At 42.7% G+C, this 20,759-nt stretch overlaps 1 long non-coding RNA gene across 1 annotated transcript; it reads right to left on the reverse strand.

Moving 5' to 3' along the window:
• Nucleotides 1-18,977: 18,977 nt before the first annotated feature.
• On the reverse strand, nt 18,978-19,962 carry LOC114043309. The gene is made up of 2 exons (XR_003569081.1): nt 19,880-19,962; nt 18,978-19,521 (listed from the first exon to the last, which is right to left on the reverse strand). It is a non-coding gene; the product is annotated as an uncharacterized LOC114043309 (long non-coding RNA).
• Nucleotides 19,963-20,759: the final 797 nt, after the last annotated feature.

Raw genomic sequence — 20,759 nt, forward strand, 5'->3', positions numbered from 1 at the left:
TGGAGTAGAGAAGTAGTATCAAATTCAAATGGAAAAGCATGTTGACTTAGAAAACCACAAATTAACACATTAATACATTGCATTATGTTTTTATTTATTTTTTTCAGACATTTCCCAATTACATTTTGAGGCTAATTGTACTGATGAGTTTGACCCCCCTGGACCAGAGGACCTCAAAGCTCCCTTCTCCCACAGTGATATTAACAATCCACACTTACTTTGTACCCTAAAGATTTATATTTAAAGCCCTCCCCTCACAAAACTGTTGTGAAGTAGATAGTTTAGGAATCAGTGTCCACATTTTACAGGGTAGGATAACTGAAACTGTCTCTCTTTCATTGTGGAAGGAACTTAGGTTTAAATAAGTTCCTTGATTTGTTGGTGGGAATACAGACATCTAGGAGCAGCTAAGTGATGCAGTGGATAGAGTTCCAGTCCTGGAGTCAGGAAAATTCATCTTCATGAGTTCAAATCTGGTTCCAGATGGTTACTAACTGTTTGAACCTGGGCAAGTCACTCAACCCTATTTGCCTCAGTTACCTTACCTGTAAAATGAGCTGGAGAAGGAAGTGGCAAGCCACTCCAGTATCTCTGCCCAGAAAACCCCAAATAGGGTCATGAAGAGTAGGATATGGCTGAAACAATCCAACAATAACAACAATAACAAAAACAACAACCAAATACAGCTAGTAGGTGTCAGAGCTAGAAATCCCACCCAGGGCTCCTGATGCCATATCTAGTGTTCTTTCTGCTACACACTGGCTCAATCAATTGATCAGTAAGCATTAACCAAGTGCTTATTCAATGTCAGCCACTGGTGCCAGTCCCTGCTCTCAAGGGGTTTATACTCTAATGAGTGTAATATGTATATAAGAAATAAATACAAAGAAAATAAAATATAAATAGCTATAAAGTAGCTAAATACAAGAGAGTTCCGAGAGCCAAGTAATGGTTGGAAAGATGTGGAAAAGCTTTATCTAGGAGGTCATTCTTGATCTGTGTCTTGAAGGAAGAAAGGTGGAAGTAAAGGGTTGCATACCAAGCATGAGCTGTAGTTTGAGCAAAGGCAGGATGACCAGATACCTCCTGAGGACCTTAAAGGATAATTTAATGGCCCCCAAAACACAAAGCCTCAATTGTTTTTCTTTTGCCTTTGTTTTCACTTGTCTTTTTATATGTCTCCTGCTTTAAGTGTTTTCTAATCTTCCTTTCCTTACTTTTACATTTTCTCCCCTGGCCTGACATATAGTAAATGTTCAATAAATGTTGGTCAACAGACCTCTACTGTTAGAGACATCCCCTTCCTAGGCTTCTAATCTCTGAGACAGAGGTTTTCCTCAGCTGCCCAACCTTCAGCTCCTGACTGTGGTTTCAATTTAACTAAACACTAATTAATTAAATTGAACAATTAAGTTGAGCACTAGACTCATGTTCAGGGAGGACTAGCACTTCCAGTGTGAGGGCTTGCTGAACCCTTTTCAGGGCTGCTCATCCACCTTTGGGGTCCACCCTTCACCCAACTCTCACCTGTGGCTCCAAGAAGCTCTAACATGAGAAGAGGACACAACCTGGTAAGCTGTCTCAGCAGACAGGATAAACTAGGTACAAGGTAATCCACAGACCTCAAACACATTGGTGGGTAAAGGGGATATCTACCCAAGCATGTGAAGACTTCCCCTGACTGAAGGGGTAGATGAGAACAATTTGTTTCAGTAGTTATGAAGGCAGCTGAAGCAGGTGCTGTGGAGCACTTAGTGCTTGGTCTGACATCAAAGACACCAAGACCACCCATTGTATCCTGGGCCATCACTGGTGGTCTTGACTTCTGTCTTGCCACTGGACTTCAGTGGAAGAGAGAATGAGGCTGATGACTTTGTGCAACTCTGTCTCACTGAAATTTATTTCACGCCTGAGTCAAGACATCACCTGTGACGTCATTGGTCCTCTTCGAAAACCAAAGATGAACAACAGCAATCCTGCCCCAGACACTTTCTGGCTGTTTGACTATGGGCAAGTTATTTAACCTGTCTCAGCCTTGATTTCCCCACCTGTAAAATGGGGATAACAATAGTACCTAACTCTAGGGTTATCGTGAAATAATATATGTAAAGTGTTCTTCAAGTCCCAAAATGCTACATACATTTAGCTATAATTATTATCTCCATTATCATTGTCTAATCCACCCCAAATAGCTGTTCTTTGATTTTCCTATTTCCCCCAATATTTTTAAAACATGGAAATGTGTGCTTACCTCTCCCAGTCAGACTCAGCTCATTCTGAGCTTTAGTATTGCTGGCTTTATTCTCCAGGCCTGTCCCAAGTGATCTTTGAGATGCTACCACCACCTTTGTTCACAGACAATTTAGTTTTTGATTGACTCTAATTGTTAGGAAATTTTTCCTGTTATTGAGCCTAAAACTGTCAATCAAGAACCTCTACCCATAGTCCTGGTTTTGCCCTCTAGGCTCAATGACCACAAGTCGAACAGATTACCAATGATAGCCTTTTAAAAATTTGAACATGACATTTGGGATCCCTCTGATTAGTTACTTGGGTGCATGTGCTTAGATCCCAATTTCTCCCTGGTCTCAGAAACATTATCCCTGACAGTTTCCTTCCAGCCCAAAGACCTTATCTCTGGCATTGACTAATGAGTGGTCCCAGTGAGACAAACTCTCTCTCCCTGTCACAAGAACAAGCTGACCTCTGTAGAATTTCCCGTGTATGAACAGGACTATCTTGTACCAGCAGAACTATCAAGAACTGATGCCCACAATTACCGTATACAATCCAAAGGTCAAGTTATAGATGTCAACTCCTGGAACTGTCTTGTTACAGACATAACAGACCAAAAATACACCCCTTAGAAATGTCCTCCCTCCTTTCCAGAAGTGAATGACTTAGTTGTATCTTATCACCTAATTAGCATACTTAGCACATAATTCACTACTTTTCCTATATAAGCTTTAGCATCACTCCCTTTAGGTTGCAAGTTCCCTAAGGAGCTCTGCCCACCTTGGCAGAATTCCTTGAGGACCTCTACCCGCTGTATAGCATAAGTAAATCTTTGCTATTTTGACTCAAAGAATGCTTGAGTCTGTGAATTCATTACAGACCACCCCGTCCTGTACACTGGTCCTTGAGGGGTCTCAACCTCTCAGACCTCTACACTTCTAAGTTTTCCCTCTCAACCAATCTCTCAACATATTCTACCTTCAGAGTGGCATCTGGGATTGGACATCATACTGCAGATGTGTATTTATCAAGGCAGGAGAAAATGAAACTATCACTTCTCTGTCTGTAGACACAATTCCTCTATTCAGGAAGCCCCAAATCACATCAGCCCTCTTAGCCAGCTCATCAGGCTGCTATCTCATCATGAGCTTGTGGTCCACTAATCATCTTAGGTCACTTATGCATAAACTGCTTTCTAGTAACTTCTCCTTCTCCCCCCTCCCTCCAACATGGGCTGGCACCTTTGAATTTGAAACTAAGTGACAGACTTTATGTAGAGTGGTGATTGACCAAAGGGGAGCCATGGATTGTTAAGAAAGAAGAGCAGAGAGCAGGAGGCACCTTTGACCAGATAGAGTTTTATTGTTGCATTAGATAAATGAGGTAGAGAAGATTCATTTCAACTCTGAATTTGGGAAATTTGAGAAGAGATGAAGGGTTAATCCTGGGGTGTCTCAGTTCCCAAAGGACATCTCAGCAACTTAGGAGGAAGGATGGGAATGGAGGAGGCTGGTCAGTGGCTTCTCTTGATTCCTGAAATTCTGCTCCTTGGCCAAGGGCAGCAGGTCACTAACAGCCCCTAGAGCCACCACCACAGCCCCCAGAGCCACCACTGCAGCCCCCAGACTGCTGTCTGTGGCCACAGTCACTGTCACAGCGGCCAGGGCTCTGGCCCCTGCATCTGGGGGTTCTCCTATTATGAGAAAAGAGAGAGCAGCCACCCCCAGAGCCAAAGGTACTGCATCCTCCAGAGCTACCACATCCTCCAGAGCTGGCCCCACAGCCTGAAGAGACAGGAGCAGAGCATGGAGCCTGGGGAGGGTACTTGGGGGTCTGGCATTTGGGAGGGGGCTGGTACTGCTGTTGGTTTTGCTGGTAGGACATCTCTGGGTGAGTTTAGGAAACCTGAAAGACAATAATGGAGTTTTTCAGATCCTTGAAACCCAGGAATCTTTTTCCATGCATTTTAAATCAATCCACACTGTGAAAAGGAATTTTATCTATAACACATTAGTATCTAATAGCAGATGGTTTAAAATTTGTTCTTATAGACAAATGCATTCAGGTAAAAGTTTGAGGAGCAGGGAATGAACATCTAGCAGTGATACTGAGGGTTAGGAACATTTTGTGAACATGTCTGTGTGACCTGAGAGGCAGTATTGTGTCCTGTCCAGGGAGCCAGCCTCAAAGGCAGGAAGACCTGGGTCAAGTTCTGCCTGTGACACAGAGTGGCTCTGTGACCCTGGGCAAGTCACAGCCTCTCAGTTCTCTGGCCAACTTTCTGAGACTATAGGAGCTGCAGAGAAGGTGATAACTTGCGTTGATAAAAGGGGTTTCATCATATAAGAGGTTCCTTATGCCAAGGTAATGAGAAGTCCAGGCCTTTTCCTAGTTTAATGGCTAAGTCTCAATTTGATAAATTCTGCAGACTCTCTATTTACACGCATACACACATATGTGTGTTCTAAATGACAAGGGATGGTGACCTCCCCAGAATGCCCAGGCCTTCAAAAAGATTAGAGGACATTACAGAATTTCCAGGAACACAGATGTCTGCTACTCCTTCCCCCTCTAAACATGAAACTCTTGGCTTTCCTTTTGGGCTGACCCAGAATGATTCTCCGTAAATCTAGAATAATAGCCATTATGATGATAGCATTTTTATACACTTTGAGGTTTCAAAGAACTTCGCGAATACAATCTCATTTTATCCTCACAACAATCATGTATTGTAAGTGCTATTATTATCCCATTTTACAGATGAGGATACTGAGGCAAACAGAAGTTAAATGACTTTTCCACACTAGTGTTTGGGGCAGGATTTGACCTCAGCTCTTTCTGACTCCAGTTCCGACACTCTGTCCAATAGACCCCAAATCCAAAGTACAAGTTTCTATTCTTCACCAGCTGCTGAACTTCTCATTCAGCTCCCCCTCTCAGCCCCTTTCTCCTTTTCATTTATTCCATAAACATTTATTAAGTACCTACTATGTGCCAAGCATGTGCTGAGTGCTTTATTTTCTCCTTTTTCTCCCTTCCTACTCCTCTTTCCCCCTGCTTTGTGCTCTCTCCTCTCCTTGCTCCCACACCCTCCTCCAAGCCTCCCCTGGCCTCTCATGCAGACCCTCACCCTGATCACGGACACAGACAGGATCTCTCTGCTGAAGAACCAGAATGGGTGAGGAGACATGGGCAGGGACACCTTTCATAGGCCATCCCAGGCTGAGCTGTTGGCATGCCACCCAGCTCTCTAGAAGAAAGAGTGCCTTCCCCAATCCATGGCATGTGTCAGATAATTCCTGACATTCTTAGTCATAGACATGAGCCACTATCTGGACCCACTGCATTTGAAAGGACCTTCCATATCATCTCCTCTGGCCTCAAATTATAGAGATGAAGAAACTGAGGCTTAAAGAGGGTAGATGATGTGCCCATGGTCATGTAGGCAGTATTCAGAAGAGCTAGGATTGGAATCCAAGTCCTCCATTACCAAAGTCAATGCTTTTTTCATTATACCAGGTAATAGTAGAGTTGAGGCACATCTTCCTCCAAGAAGGGGTTATAAAGATGATGCTTTCAGAAAGTTGTGTCCTTTCTGGAAACTAATGGCCCCCTCCTCACCAAGAAGTTTGAGGAATCCCCATAAAGTCCAAGGCTCCATTTTCCATCCCAATTCTCTCTGCCTCTTAATCACTGAAGAATTTGGGTTTGAGGGGTAATTGGCTTTTTCATTCATCCACTCATTCATTCATTCATCCACTCATTCAATACTTGACAAAAATGTGTTGATTCAGTATTATGTACAAAGTTCTGAGCCTGCAGGCTACTGGGGACATAAAAAGTAATGAAACAGCCTCAGGGAGACTGTAATATTGGCATTGCAGTCAAGTACACAAATAAATAAATACAGTGCCATATAGGGATGGGGGGCTGTGCCTGTGATTTCACTGGGATTTGGAATTCCTTAGGGCAAGAGTCTCAATCTCCTTGTGTCATGGACCCCTTTGGCAATTTGGTGTAATCTATGAAGTCCTTAGTAATTTTTTGAAGTAGTATTTAATAATAATATTTTTACTATATTTTGTGTATTAGTACTTAGGAGTATTATATTTCTTATGTCTTCAATAGATAATATACATAAGATTAAAAAGGAAACTAATTATATTGACATAGTTATCAATTTTTTTTGTTTAATCAATGCACATGCAGAGAAAGAAATATGGAGTCTGAATGCAGATCCAAGCACACCATTTTCTCTTTTTTTTCCTTTCATGTGGTTTTCCCCTTTTGTTCTGATTCTTCTTTCATAACATAACTAATGTGGAAATAGATGTAGTATAATTGTACATGTATAGCCTATATCAGATTGCAGGCCATCTTGGGTAGGGGGAACGGGAGGGAGGGCGGGTGAAAATTTTAGAACTCAACATCTTATAAAAGTGAATGTTGAAAATTAAAAATAAAGAAAAGTATAAAAAAAGAGTAAAATGTTTAATCAATCAATAAAACATTTATTAGACACCGACTGTGTTCCAGGTACTGTGCTAAGCTCAGGGTATGATCTATTACATCAGGACTGAACCCCTCCCCTAGATGATGAATCTCCTATTACTGCAGATCAGTAGTTTTTATACAACTTATGGTCTTAGAAAGTACCTGAGCACTTAGTGGCTAAGTGATTTACTCAGGGTCACATGGCAATTCTGTGTCAGGGCCTGGACGTGGAAACTGGCCTTCCTGGTTCTTAGCCTAGCTCTCTGCTCTCCTGTACACAGCCTTTCTACTGTGTCACATAAGGTGGGAAAATACTTTCAGAAAGGTGTAGACAACATATCATAGGATAGGAGCTGTTAACTTTGTGTGTGTTGTGGACCTTTTTGTGGGGTCCATGATGGACATCATGCATGGTCCATAGGGAAGCCAACAGTCCCCTTTCAGTATCATGCCTTTTAATGAATAAAATAAAATATACAGGATTACAAATAAAACAAATCATATTGAAATATAAACACTTATTGATTGACTATCTGAAATGCAGCTACTAAAATTTTTAAAAATAGTTCACAGATCCTGCTATAGGAAGTTAGGGCAGGGTAATATCACATTTAGCTGAGGTGCCTGGGGACATCAGCATGAAAGAGGAACTGTGTGGGGGGAGCCTTGAAGGATGAGAACACATCTGACTTTGCTCTTTAATATCTTATCCCTTATTGTCCCCATCAATCTCTGATCATGTCTATAGAATATCCCCTATGGATGGGAGGCTGTGAAACCAATGTTTGAACAGTTTTCACACTAACTTTGTTCCCATCTCATCTAAAACACTCTTTTTACATGTTAGGAAACCAAGGCCCTAAGAAATGAGACAAATGCCTAGTCTTGAAGTCCTGAATGACAATTCTACCATATCTTGTTGTTTCTCCCTCCATGGATGAGGATTTTCTAACAGTTTCTGGGTATGACACAGCTCTGATGCAGCTGTGATCATTCTAGGACACAACAGGACACCTTGGGATAGGCAGCTCACTTCCTCCCCTCCCAGCATACAGTCACACCGCAGGTCAGTCACTTGTGGGCCTACACGCCCCAGCCCATTTCTTCCTATTAATTTATGTCCTCTCTCTTTCACATCCACAGACCTGGAGACATCCCTAAGTCCCAAATACGATCAGACCCAGGGCAGCCATTGTCTCTTACTTATTATTGTTACCTCTCCCAAAGAGGAGGAAAAAACAAGAAGCCCAGGATGTGATGCTTTGTATCAGTCCGGGAACACGCCAACATGTCTCACCTCCCCTACAGCAGGACAGGCTGGGGAGGATTTGTGCTTATTGAGCCTAGAGGGCTCTATCAGTTTGTTGTTGTTGTTTTTGAACTCACTTTTTTTCTGAGAAAAACAGAATATCTGTCATACCCATATATGCACTCCTTGTCATTGTTTTTGTTGAGTTGGTCAGTTATAGGAACAGTCCTGCACAATTATTAGTAATGCTAAGCAGCATGAGCACCTTGGCCCTGGTGTCCTTCCAGATCCCAAAGCAATATCAGCTCTATTTCATAGACTGTACTAAAGGGAGGAAACTAAATGAATATACTGAAGAAAGGTTTATATGCGTGGGTTTTAAGGGCTGACTCTTTGGCCTTCCTGTAACCACCAAATCCAATGAGGCATGAACCAATAAATAGTAAACTATGGTTTTGATAAAAACCATTTGGATTATACAGTGTTAAATGTACAAGGTAGCAACTCATGAATCCCTAGTTGTGTCCCCAGCTCCACCATTGCCCTGTTGGGTGGCTTTGGAAAATTGGCTTACCTCCCTTGATTTCAATTTTCTCATCTGTCACATGAGGGAATTGGAATAGGGAATTGTTATCAATCTCAAATTACAATGTATCTTGACTTAGAAAACTACAAATTAACATTATCTATGTTGTGTTGTATTGTATTTATTTTTTCAGACATTTCCCAATTACATTCTAATCTGGTGGGGCCTCACTTTGGAGTTTTGAGGGTAATTATAACAATGCATTTCACCCTTCTGAACCAGAGGACCAAAAAAGCTCCCTTCCCCCACAGAGATCATAAAAATCTACATTTACTTAATACCCTAAAGTTTTATATTTAAAGTCGTCCCCTCTCAAAGCTCTTGTGAGGTAGGTAGTTCAAGTATCATTGTCCATATTTGACTGAGTAGGTAATTGAAACTGTCCCCCTTTCACTGTGGAAGGAACTTAGGTTTAAAGAAATTACTTGATTTGTTGGTGGGGATACAGACATCTAGGAGCAGCTAAGTGACACGGTGGATAGAGTGCCAGGCCTGGAGTCAGGAAAACTCATCTTCATCAATTCAAATCTTGTTTCAGATGGTTACTAGCTGTGTGAACCTGGGCAATTCACTCAACCCTATTTGCCTCAGTTACCTCATCTGTAAAATGAGCTGGAGAAGGAAATGGCAAACCACTCCAATATCTGTGCCAAGAAAACCTCAAATGGGGTCATAAAGGAAACATGACATGTTTCTGTCTTGAGGATATGCCTGAAACAATCCAATAATGTAAAAACAACTAGTTAGTGTCAGAACTAGAAATCTCCCCTAGGGCTCCTGATTCCATATCCAGTGTTCTTTCTACTATACACACTGACTCAATCAATTGATCAATAAGCATTAATCAAGTGCTTATACAATGTCAGACACCATGACAACCACTGGGGACCATCCCTGCTCTCAAGGAGTTTACATTCTAATGAGTATAATAAGGATATAAGAAATAAATATGAGGGCAGCTGGGTGGCACAGTGGGTAGAGCACTTGCCCTGGGGTCAGGGGGATTTCAAAGGAAGAGAGAATGAGACTGATGACTTTGTGCAACTCTGTCTCACTGAAATTCAATTCATGCCTGAGTCAAGACATCACCTGTGATGTCATTGGTCCTCTTTGAAAGCCAAGGATGGACAACAGCAACGTTAGACTCAATCAGCTGGTCAATGAATATTGATTAAGCACCTACTGTGTGTCAGTCACTTTCCTAAATGCTGGAGATACAAAAAAAGGTAAAAGGTAGTCCTTGACTTCCAGGAGTTCACAATCTAATGGGAGAGAGAATTAGCAAACACATATGTACATATGAACTATATACATGATAAACAATGAATAATCAAGAATAAGAAGGCATTAGAATTAACAGGGGTTAGCAAAGATTTTTCTGTAGATTAGATTTTAGATGGGAATTGAAGAAAACTTGGGAGACAGGGGGAAGAGATGAGAAGGAAGAGCATTCTGGGTGTGAATTACAGCCAGAGAAGATGCTCAGAGGGAAAGATGGAGTATCTAGTACATGAAACAGCCCAAAGGTCCTTGGCACTAGACTGAAGAGCATCTGGTAGAGGGCAAGGTATAAGAAAACTAGAAGGGTGGGATTTGGGGGAGGGTGGGTAGGGGTATAGGTTATGTGAAGGGCTTTGAATGCCAAACAGAGGATTTTGTATTTAATCTAGGAGGTAACAGGGAGCCACTGGGGTTTATTAAGTGTGTGTAGACCTGCCCTTTAGGAAAGATGGGCTGGAGAATGGAGAGACTAGATGTAGGTAGACCCACCAGCAGGTTGTCGTAATAGTCCAGGTATAAGGTGATGAGGGCCTGTACCAGGATAGTGGCAGTGTCAGAGACAAGGGGACTTATTCAAGGAATGTTGCAGAGGTGAAATCTCAGGCCTTGGCAACAGATTGGACCTGGTGGGGTGGGGTGAGAGAGTGAGGAGATAAGATGACAGGATGATGACTCCTGACCAGGAGAATGTTGTTGTCCTCTACAGTAATCAGGAAGGTAGGAGGTGAGGAGAATTTAGGAGAAAGATGATGGGTTTAGCTGTAGACATGTTGAGTTTAAGATGCCTTCTGGACATAGAACTGGAGATGTTTGAAAGATAGTTGGAGATGTGAGATTGGAGGTCCGCAAAGTCGTTGGGACAGGCTAGGTAGATTTGAGAATCATCTGCATAGAGATTATAATTAAATCCATGGGAGCTGATGAGACCATCAAGTGAAGTTGTGTAGAGGGAGAAGAAGGCTCAGGACTGACGAACATCTAAGGTTCAGCAGTGTGACCCGAATGAACATCCATGAGCCTGAGGAGAGGTCTGGTGGGTAGGAGGTGGGTGTCCCAAAATCTTCGAGAGAAGATAGCATGATCAGCAGTGTCAAAGGCCACAGAGAGTTTCAGGAAAATGAGGACTGAGAAAAGGCCATTGGATTAGGCACCAAAGAGATCATTGGTAACTTTGGAGAGAACAGTTACAGTGTTATGGTAAGTTGTGAGCAAGATTGGAAGAGCACTTATCATAGATGTTTTTATCAAGGAGTTTAGCCACAAATGGCAGAAGAGCTGTAGGAAGGTAGTTAGTGGTCATGGAAGGACACAGTAAGGGTTTATTCAGGATGGGGAGACATGGACATGTTTGTAGGCAGTACACAATGAGGCAGTAAAGAGGGAGAGATGAAAGAGGAGTGATAGAGTGGGGTTGGCAGAGGGGGCAATGCATGGAGTCCATGGGATGACATGGGACCACTTGGGCAGCCAGAAGGGTTAGCCCCTTCCTCCTGGTAAGGAGGAAAAGCACTGCGCCCTGTTGTTGCCCACTCTTCATTTGTGAAAACCACTGACATCATGAATAGCAAATAGTGGGTGATGACTTGTGGTGAATTGGACTTAAGTGAGGCAGAGTCACACAAAGTCACCAGCTTTTGAGACAGGATGAAAGAAATAATGACAGGTGACATCTGAGGGGCGTGAGAAAAGAAGGAGAGGTGAAAAGAAAACTTACAAAGAAGGGCATCAATTTTTTTTTCTGTAAAATATGAGGCAAATTTCTCAGCTAAAAAGAAGAGTGGGAGAAAGGGAGATTTAAAAAAGGATGAAAAAGTTTGTAAAATCTGATATGGAGAGTGAAAGAATGAATTGATAAGGGATGGCTAGAACGATTATCTACTAACAATGAGGACCCAGTTGAGGTTGTGTGTTCTTTAAGAAATAGAAAAAAAGCATGGACCTTTCTAAAGATTTCATCTAGAGCCTCCCCCAACTAACTCTCTGACTGAGTCTCTGAGCTCCAAAGTTCTTCCTGGAAGGGTGACCTAGGATATGTCAGACATTGCATGACATAATTATCCTGGATTGTGAAAGAGTTTTTCCCCTTAGAAAGCCATCTCTCATTCTAAGAGGCAGTCTTGGGGAACATGGATTGCCCATGATGGCCATTTAAAAATCTGAATGTGACATTTGGTTTCCCTCTAAGTTTTCTTTCTTACCCAATCATCTCTCAACATATTCGACCTTTAGAGTGGCATCTGGGATTGGATGTCACAATGAAGATATGGAATGATCAGGGCTGGGGAAAATGAAACTATCACTTCTCTGTCTGTAGACACAATTCCTCTATTCAGGAAGCCCCAAATCACATCAGCCCTCTCAGCCAGCTCATCAGGTGGCTATCTCATCTTGAGCTTGTGGTCCACTAATCATCTTAGGTCAATTATGCATAAACTACTTTCTAGTAACTTCTCCTTCTCCCCCCTCCCTCCAACATGGGCTGGCACCTTTGAATTTGAAACTAAGTGACAGACTTTATGTAGAGTGGTGCTTGACCAAAAGGGAGCCATTGATGTTTAAGAAAGAAGAGCAGAGAGTAGGAGGCATCTTTGACCAGATAGAGTTTTACTGTTGCATTAGATAACTGAGGCAGAGAAGGTTGGATTCAACACTGAAATTTGGGGAATTTGAGAGGAGATGAAGGGTTAGTCCTGGAGTCTCCCATTTCCCAAAGGACATCTCAGCAGCTTAGGAGGAGGGATGGGAATGGAGGAGGCTGGTCAGTGGCGTCTCTTGATTCCTGAAATTCTGCTCCTCAGCCAAGGGCAGCAGGTCACTAACAGCCCCCAGAGCCACCACCGCAGCCCCCAGACTGCTGTCTGCGGCCACAGCCACTGTCACAGTGGCCAGGGCTCTGGCCCCTGCATCTGGGGGTTCTCCTATTATGAGAAAAGAGAGAGCAGCCACCCCCAGAGCCAAAGGTACTGCATCCTCCAGAGCTACCACATCCTCCAGAGCTGGCCCCACAGCCTGAAGAGACAGGAGCAGAGCATGGAGCCTGGGGAGGGTACTTGGGGGTCTGGCATTTGGGAGGGGGCTGGTACTGCTGTTGGTTTTGCTGGTAGGACATCTCTGGGTGAGTTTAGGAAACCTGAAAGACAATAATGGAGTTTTTCACATCCTTGAAACTCAGGTGACCTCAGCTCTTTCTGACTCCAGTTCCAACACTCTGTCCAATGGACCCCAAATCCAAAGCACAAATTTCTATTCCTCACCAGCTGCTGCACTTCTCACTCAGTTCACCCTGTTTTCTTCTCAGCCCCTCTCTCCTTTTCATTCATTCCATAAACATTTATTAAGTACCTACTATGTGCCAAGCATGTGCTGAGTGCTTTATTTTCTCCTTTTTCTCCCTTCCTACTCCTCTCTCCCCTTGCTTTGCGCTCTCTTCTTTCCTTCCTCCAACACCCTCCTCCAAGCCTCCCCTGGCCTCTCATGCAGACACTCACCCTGATCACAGACACGGACAGGATCTCTCTGCTGAAGAACCAGAATGAGTGAGGAGCCAGGGGCAGGGACACCTTTTATAGGCCATCCCAGACTGAGTTTTTGGCATGCCACCCAGCTCTCTAGAAGGAAGAGTGCCTTCCCCAACCCATGGCATGTGTCAGATCATTCCTGACATTCTTCAACTTCTTAGTCATAGCCACTACATGGACCACTGAGTTGGAAAGGACCTTCTATATCATCTACTCCAGCCCCCCATTATAGAAATGAAGAAAATGAGGCTTAAAGAAGGTATATGACTCGCCTGTGGTCACCCAGGCAACATTTAGAAGAGCTAGGATTGGAATCCAAGTCCTCCATTACCAAAGTCAATGCTTCTTTCATTACACCAGTTCATGGTAGAGTAGAAGGATATCATCCTCCAAGAAACGGTTATAAAATTAGTGATTTCAGAAAGTTAAGTCCTTTCTGGAAATTAATGGCCCCCTACTCACAGAGAAGTTTGAGGAATCCTCATGAAGTCCGTGGCTCTACTTTCCATCCTAATTCTCTCTGTCTCTTTATCACTGAGGACTTTGGGTTTCGGGGGTAATTGGCTTTTTCATTCATCCACTCATTCATTCATTCAACCGCTCTTTCAATACTTGACAAAAATGTGTTGAGCCAGTATTATGCACAAAGTTCTGAGCCTTCAGGCTGCTGGAATATAAAAGGTAATGAAACAGCCTTAGGGAGCCTGTAACGTTGTAGATTATAGACAAGTACACAAATAAATACTGTGCCATATAGGGATGGGGGACTGGACCAATGATTTCACTGGCATTTGGAATTCCTTAGGGCAAGAATCTCAATCTCCTTGTGTCATGGACCCCTTTGGCAATTTGGTGCAATCTACGAACTCCTTAGTAATTTTTTGAAGTAGTATTTAATAATAATATTTTTACTATATTTAGTGTAGTTAGTATTTAGGAGTATTATATCTCTCATATCTTAGATAGATAACGTACATAGGATTAAAAAGGAAACTAATTATATTGAAATAGTTATCAATTTTTTTTAAACTTTAATCAATGCACATCCAGAGAAAGAACTATGGAGTCTGAATGCAGATCCAAGCATACTATTTTCTCTTTTTTTTCATGTGGTTTTCCCTTTTTGTTCTGATTCTTCTTTCACAACATGACTAATGTGGAAATATGTGTAGTATAATGGTACATGTATAGCCTATATCAGATTGCAGGCCATCTTGTGTAGGGGGAACGGCAAGGAGGGAGGGTGAAAATTTTAGAACTCAACATCTTATAAAAGTGAATGTTGAAAATTAAAAATAAATAAAAGTATAAAAAAAGAGTAAAAAGTTTAATCAATCAATAAACATGTATTAGACACCTACTGTGTTCCAGGTACTGTGCTAAGCTCAGGGTGTGATCTATTACATCAGGACTGAACCCCTCCCCTACATGATGAATCTCCCATCACTGCAGGTCAGTAGTTTTTATACAACTTATAGTCTTAGAAAATTGCCTGAGCACTTAGTGGCTAAGTGATTTACTCAGGGTCACATGGCAATTCTGTGTCAGCGGCTGGACGTGGAAACTGGCCTTCCTGGCTCTTAGCCTAGCTCTCTGCTCTCCTGTACACAGCCTTTCTACTGTGTCACATAAGGTGGAAAAATAGTTTCAGAAAGGTGTAGACAACATACCATAGGACAGGGGCTGTTAACTTTATGTGTGCTATGGACCTTTTTGTGGGGTCCATGATGTACATCATGCATGGTCCATAGGGAAGCCAACAGTCCCCTTTCAGTAAAATGTCTTTAAATGAACAAAATAAAATATACAGGATTACAAATAAAATAAATCATATTGAAATATAAACACTTATTGACTGACTATCTGAAATGCAGTTACTAAAATTTTTAAAAATAGTTCACAGATCCTGCTATAGGAAGTTAGGGCAGGGTAATATCACATTTAGCTGAGGTGCCTGGGGACATCAGCATGAAAGATGAGCTATATGGGGGGAAACTTGAAGGATGAGAACGCATCTGACTTTGCTCTTTAATATCTTATCCCTTAATGTCCCCATCAATCTCTGATCATATCTGTAGACTATCCCCTATAGAGGGCAGGATGTGAAACCAATGTTTGAACAGTTTGCAGACTAACTTTATTCCCATCTTATCCAAAACACTCTTTTTACATGTTAGGAAACCAAGGCTCTAAGAAATAAGATGAATTGCCTGGTCTTGAAGTCATGAGTGACAGAGCAGAGCTATGAGGCCAGGTCCTCTACCTCCAAATTCTACCATATCATGTTGTTTCTCATTCTCTCAACAAGGGTTTTCTAACAATTTCTAGGTATGACACAGCTCTGATGCAGCTGTGACCGTTCTTGGACACAATAGGACACCTTGGGATAGGCAGCTCTCTTCCTCCCCTCCCAGCATACAGTCACACTCCACGTCAGTCACTTGTGGGCCTAAATGCCCCAGCCCATTTCTCCCTATTATATTTACGTCCTCTCTCTTTCACACCCACAGGCCTGTAGACATCCCTGCACACCACACATAATCAGACCCAGGGCAGCCATTCTCTCTTCCCTATAATTGTCACCTCCCCCAAAGAGAGGGAAAAAACAGGAAACCCATAATGGAATGTATTGTATCAGTCCTGAAACAAACCAAGATGTCTCACCTCCTCTACAGCAGGACAGGCCAGGCAAGCTCCAAATCCTCTATCAGTTTGTTGTTGTTGTTTCTAAACTCACTTTTTTCTGAGAAAAACAAAAGATCTGACATCCATACATGCCTTCCTTGTTATTGTTTTTCCTGAGTTGTTTTTCAGTCTAGTCTGACTCCTTGTGACCTCATTTGGGGTTTTCTTGGCAAAAATACTGGAGAGGTTGGCTATTTCCTTCTCCAGCTTATTTTGCAGATGAGGAAACTGAGGCTAACAGGGTGAAGTGACTTGCCCAAGTTCACACATCTAGCGAGTGTCTGAGGCCTGATTTGAACTCACAAAGAGGAGTCTCCCTGACTCTATCCACTGTGCTACCTACCGGCCCACTCCCATGTCTAACTCTATAATGACATCTATATGTCTAACATCTATAATGACACTGCTCTGCAGTGAAAGAGTTTGGAAAAACCAATGTGGAAAGTGAGAGGGTGAATTGGTAACAGAGGCCTAGAAGGATTATCTACTACCAATGAGGACTCAGTTGCGGTTGTGTGTGTTCTAAGAAATACAAAAAAACAAAACAAAACATGGGCCTATCTAAAGATTTCATCTAGAGGCTCCCTCAGCTAACTCACAGAATGAGTCTCTGAGCTCCAAAATTCTTCCTGGAAGGGTGACTTAGGCTATGTCAAAAATTGTGTGACATAATTATCCTGGATTATGAAAGTTTTTCCCCTTAGCCATCTCTCATCCTAAGAGCCAGTCTTGGGGAACACCTATCAAATATGACCATCATTCCATCTAACTCACCAAATCAGAGAATTTCAGAGCTAAAAGTGACTTCAGAAGGCATCTAGTTTAACACACGATGGTACAAGAATCCCTATCAAGTCTCAGCTAAACTCTCACCTACAAGAAGCCTTCCTGGTCCCCCTTAATATTAATGCCTTTCCTCCAAGATTGCCTCCCACTTGCATTGTATGTATCTCATATGTACATAGTTATTTTCATATTGTTTTCTCCATCAGATTTTGTACTCCCTGAGGGCAGGCACTATTTTTGTCTTTCTTTGTATCCTTAAAATTTAACACGGTGCCTTTACTAGGTGCTTACTAAATGATTGTTGACTTGATTCTACAGTACATCCAGGATGTGGTCACTGAGCCTTGTCTTCAAGGTTTCCAGTGAAACTCATTACCTCCTGAGGCATCCCATTCCTATTTAAGAGAATTGCCTCTTTAAGAATTTTATTTTTATTTCCTGACATCAAGCCTACGTTTAGGTCTTAGCAACGTCCACCATTCCTCCTGACTTTGCCTCCTGGAAACAGTCAGAAAAAGTCATATCCTTTTTTCTCCTTTCACAGGACAGCCCTTCAAATACTTTTAGGCTCCTCTTGAATCTTCAAGTATCTTCAAATACTTTGGGTCAGTCCTCACTACCACGTGTTTTCTTCTCCAGATTAAAAAGGTCTCCAACTCCTTCCACCAGTCCTCATAGGGCAGTTTCTCAGCCCTGCAACATCCTAGATGATGCGTTTCTCAGGCTGTTTTCCATTAGCAGGACATTTTTCATAAATGGACCCCGAATGTTCTACCAGAGCTTCAGGAAGAGGCTAAAGGGAAGGAACTAAAAGGGAACCACATAGAGCCTGGGGAGAAAGGGTTGGGGGTGATGGACTCTAATACATGGGGTGAAGTGACTTGCCTAGGGTCACACAACCAGTCAATGTCTGAGGTCAGATTTGAACCCAGGCCCTCCTGACTCCAGGGCTGGTGCTCTATCCACTGTGTGACCTAGCTGCCCCTATCTTCATGATTTAGTGCTCATTAACTATCTCCCTATTTATCATCGGTACCATACTTTCTATTAGAGATATTGGGGAGTCTTTGCCAATCCAAAAATTGCCAGAGAAATTGTCAGGGAAATGTTTCTCTTGAGAGAAAACAGAAACCAAATTGGTGGATGACTCAATTCTGTCTTCATTCTAGACATGGAGCTTGGAAAACCTGGGTTCAGATCCTGCCCCAGGCACTTACTGGTTGTTTGATTGTGGGCAAGTTACTTAACTTCTCTCAGCCTCAGTTTCCCCATCTGCAAAATGGGGATAACAATAGCACCTCACTCTAGAGTTATCATGAAATAATATATGTAAAGTGTTCTTCAAGTCCCAAAGTGCTACATCCATGTTAGCTATAATAATTATCTCAATTGTCAGTTATCATTGTCCAATCCACCCCAAATAGCTGTTCTTCTTTGATCTTCCTATTTCCCCCAATATTTTTAAAACATGGAAATTTGTTCATAGCTCTCCTGGTCAGACTCAGTCCATTCTGAGCTTTAGTATTGCTGGCTCTATTCTCCAGGCCTGTGCCAAATGGTCTTTGAGATGCTATCACCATCTTTGTTCACAGGCAATTTAATTTTTGAATGGCTCTAAAGTTAGGAAATTCTTCCCAATATATGGTCCTAATTTTGCCCTTTAGGGTCAATGAGCACAGGTCGAACAGATTACCTATGATGGACTTTTAAAAATTGGAACTTAACATTTGGGATCCCTGTAAGTTTTCTCTCTCAAACAATCATCTCTCAACATACTCTACCTTCAGAGTGGCATCTGGGATTGAACATCATACTGCAGATGTGGATTGAGCAGGGCAGGGGAAAATTAAACTATCACTTCTCTGTCTGTAGACACAATTCCTCTACTCAGGAAGCCCCAGATCACATCAGCCCTCTCAGCCAGCTCATCAGGCGGCTATCTCATCTTGAGCTTGTGGTCCACTAATCATCTTAGGTCTATTATGCATAAACTGCTTTCTAGTAACTTCTCCTTCTCCCCCCTCCCTCCAACATGTGCTAGTGCCTTTGAATTTGAAACTAAGTGACAGACTTTATGTAGAGTGGTGCTTGACCAAAGGGGAGCCATGGATTGTTAAGAAAGAAGAGCAGAGAGCAGGAGGCATCTTTGACCAGATAGAGTTTTATTGTTGCATGAGATAAATGAGGCAGAGAAGGTTGGATTCAACTCTGAATTTGGGAAATTTGAGAAGAGATGAAGGGTTAATCCTGGGGTGTCTCAGTTCCCAAAGGACATCTCAGCAGCTTAGGAGGAGGGATGGGAAAGGTGGAGGGTGGTCAGTGGCTTCTCTTGATTCCTGAAATTCTGCTCCTCAGCCAAGGGCAGCAGGTCACTAACAGCCCCCAGAGCCACCACCGCAGCCCCCAGACTGCTGTCTGCGGCCACAGCCACTGTCACAGTGGCCAGGGCTCTGGCCCCTGCATCTGGGGGTTCTCCTATTATGAGAAAAGAGAGAGCAGCCACCCCCAGAGCCAAAGGTACTGAATCCTCCAGAGTTACCACATCCTCCAGAGCTGGCCCCACAGCCTGAAGAGACAGGAGCAGAGCATGGAGTCTGGGGAGGGTACTTGGAGGTCTGACATTTGGGAGGGGGCTGGTACTGCTGTTGGTTTTGCTGGTAGGACATCTCTGGGTGAGTTTGGGAAATCTGAAAGACAATAATGGAATTTTTCACATCCTTGAAACTCAGGTGACCTCAGCTCTTTCTGACTCCAGTTCCAACACTCTGTCCAATGGACCCCAAATCCAAAGCACAAGTTTCTATTCCTCACCAGCTGCTGCACTTCTCACTCAGTTCACCCTGTTTTCTTCTCAGCCCCTCTCTCCTTTTCATTCATTCCATAAACATTTATTAAGTACCTACTATGTGCCAAGCATGTGCTGAGTGCTTTATTTTCTCCTTTTTCTCCTTTCCTACTCCTCTCTCCCCCTGCTTTGTGCTCTCTTCTTTCCTTCCTCCAACACCCTCCTCCAAGCCTCCCCTGGCCTCTCATGCAGACACTCACCCTGATCACAGACACGGACAGGAACTCTCTGCTGAAGAACCAGAATGAGTGAGGAGCCAGGGGCAGGGACACCTTTTATAGGCCATCCCAGACTGAGTTTTTGGCATGCCACCCAGCTCTCTAGAAGGAAGAGTGCCTTCCCCAACCCATGGCATGTGTCAGATCATTCCTGACATTCTTCAACTTCTTAGTCATAGCCACTACATGGACCACTGAGTTGGAAAGGACCTTCCATTTCATCTACTTCAGATGCCCCGCTTATAGAGATAAAGAGACTGAGGCTTAAAGAAGGTAGATGACTTGGCCATGGTCACACAGGCAGTATTTAGAAGAGTTAGGATTGGAATCCAAGTCCTGCATTACCAAAGTCAATGTTTCTTTCATTACACCAGTTCATGGTAGAGTTGAGGGATATCATCCTCCAAGAAGGGGTTATAAAGATGGTACTTTCAGAAAGTTGTGTCCTTTCTGGAAATTAATGGCCCCCTACTCACAGAGAAGTTTGAGGAATTCCTAATAAAGTCCAAGACTCTACTTTCCGTCTCAATTCTCTCTGCCTTTGAACCACTGGGTTTGAGGAGTAATTGGCTTTTTCATTCATCCATCCATCCATCAATCCATCCATTCATTCATTCATTCATTCATTCAATCATCCACTCATTCAATACTTGACAAAAATGTGTTGTTTCAGTATTATGTACAAAATTCTGAACCTCCAGGCTACTGGGAATATAAAAGGTAATGAAACAGCCTCAGGGAGTTTGTGATGTTGTAGATTGCAGACAAGTAAACAAATAAATATTATTCCATATAGGGATGGAAGCCTGAGCCTGTGATTTCACAGACATTTGGAATTACTTAGGACAAGAGTCTCAATCTC

This window comes from Vombatus ursinus, unplaced genomic scaffold (genome assembly GCF_900497805.2).
Source record: "Vombatus ursinus unplaced genomic scaffold, bare-nosed wombat genome assembly UNPS02014768.1, whole genome shotgun sequence".
NCBI lineage: Eukaryota > Metazoa > Chordata > Mammalia > Diprotodontia > Vombatidae > Vombatus > Vombatus ursinus.